The following is a 2,417-nucleotide window of genomic DNA, read 5'->3' as shown; positions in this document are numbered from 1 at the left end:
CAATAATACAATCGCCAAAACTCGCATATGTTTGGTTATGAAGATATGATAACATATTATCAAATTTATTTGAAAAATCAAAGTTACCCGGCGAAATCAATGTTGCCTCATTTTACGGTAATACAATATTTAAATAATATAAATAATATTTTTTACAATTTTTAGTTATAATTTAATTATAAGTTTTTTACACATGTTGAAAGTAACAAAAAACATATAATAAGACATTTTAAATAGAAAAAAAATTTTATTTTTGAGATGACATCAAATAATGTAATAAAATATTTTCAAAAGACTTGTTAACATTATACTATTAGTGTGATTTACTAAATAACAATAATGTATACTAATATAATAACATTACACTATTACAGTGGCCTTACTAAATAATAATGTAAACTAGATAGTAGATAACTACTTTACAAATTAATATGTTATTGGTTCTACAAATCTAAAAATAATAAAAAATACCATCTTATAGCATTTTAATAAAACTATAAAATGATAAAACTTGAAAAATATTCTGCTGAAGACTATTGCCTTGAACTAAGTATTGGCATTTGACAAGTTATCTATTTAATTACTAGTTCAGTTAATATTTTATTTAAAAGTGATCCAATATGAGTAAGAGTGTTGCGTGAGATTATTTTAAGTTGGATAATGAAAAAAAAAAAATATTTGTTGTGGTTTGTGTCGTGATGCCATGACACATAATAAATTATCAACTTCTAATATGATTAGATATTTGAGATTAAAACACTCGGATATTTATTTAAAACGAAAAAACACAGCAAATGAAGACAATATTGATGACCCTAGAGTTGAAGTAACTGAAAATCCTCAGGTTTCTAATTCAGTGAGTGCATTTACAACCTGAAATATTATAATATACCTAATCAAAATATATTGTGATTTTTTAGTCGATTTCTAATTCTGATCCACGTGCTGAAACAAGAAATACACTATTAGGAGTTACCAATAAAGTTCAAAATAGTATAGTTAATTATTTATCGAGACCCATAGGATATTCCCGGCATACACCACTTGATCAACAGCTTCTGAGAATGATTGCAAGAAATACTACCCATTTAGCATTGTAGAGGATAAAGGGTTTAGACAATTTGAAACAAGAAAATAAACCATGGACCTGTTCTGACTGCCAAAGTAAAAATCTCACAGTGAGAAAAAAAAAATTATATTTCAAATATTTCGTCAAACCCAGATTCATACAGTAATCTTGTAAGTAGTATAAATAATATAAAATCTACTTTGGATGAAATTATTTGCAAACTTAATATGCTTACTAAGTCTAATTCGGAACTAGAAAAGTCAGTCAATTACTGTTCGGATAAAGTGGATAGTTTTGACAGTACACTTAATAAATTATCTAATTCTATCAGTGAACAAGGAAATAGAATATCTAAGGACTGAATCGAGATGCTTAAACTTAGAATTGGAAATGGAAAAACTTCACTCATATATTAATTTTTGGAACAAGATAAACTCGTCAATAATATCGAAATAACCGGTATTCCAATGACAGACAATGAAAACATCTTTGAGATAATAAAAACCATATCTAACAAATTAAATATCGAGCTTGATGATAAAAAGGTGATTAAGGCCTATAGAATTCCATTTAATAAAAATAAGATAAACTGCCCTAGTATTATAGTTCATTTTGATAATACTAGCACTAAATTGGAGTTAATTAAAATTACGTGCTATAAATCAAAATGGGCTTTTGGCTAATGAAATCCATACATCATATAAAAATCATATCTATAAATCAACTGAAAAAATTGGACACGGAGAAAAGCGACTCAACTTTGGTGATTTAGATTTACACAATTTGTTTTCTCCTTCCCTTATATTTTTCATGATAAAATTTTAATTTGTAATAATTATATGTTATTTATATGTGGTTTTCATCAAATAACATTGTGAAAGAAATTACTAACGCTGATAACATTTCCGCAAGTATTGTTAGTAATTTATCTGATATTAATTTCAACAAAAATGTTTTTTCTATTTTTTACTGTAATATTCGTAGTTTAGTATTACACATTGATGAACTTTTGGTTTACTTAAAATCTACCTCCCATATATTTGATATAATAGTTCTAACTGAAACTTGGCTAAATGATAACTTAAATATATGCATTGATGGTTATAAATATTTTCATTCTTTAGGCACACTAAATAAAGCAGATGGTGTCTCAATTTTTATAAAAGATAATATAATTGTTAATGATGTTATTTTAAATGTAATACTGGGATGTAATTCTTTAGAACTAACTTTTAACTATAAGCTAAAAGCATATAAAGTAATTGGTTTATATAGATCGCCCTCACTAACTATAAATAGTTTTTTGGTTGGTTTAGATCATTATTTGTCTAATATTCATGGTAATTAT

The sequence above is a fragment of the Acyrthosiphon pisum genome, chromosome X (genome assembly GCF_005508785.2).
Source record: "Acyrthosiphon pisum isolate AL4f chromosome X, pea_aphid_22Mar2018_4r6ur, whole genome shotgun sequence".
Taxonomy (NCBI): domain Eukaryota; kingdom Metazoa; phylum Arthropoda; class Insecta; order Hemiptera; family Aphididae; genus Acyrthosiphon; species Acyrthosiphon pisum.
This window is presented reverse-complemented; position numbering follows the sequence as displayed.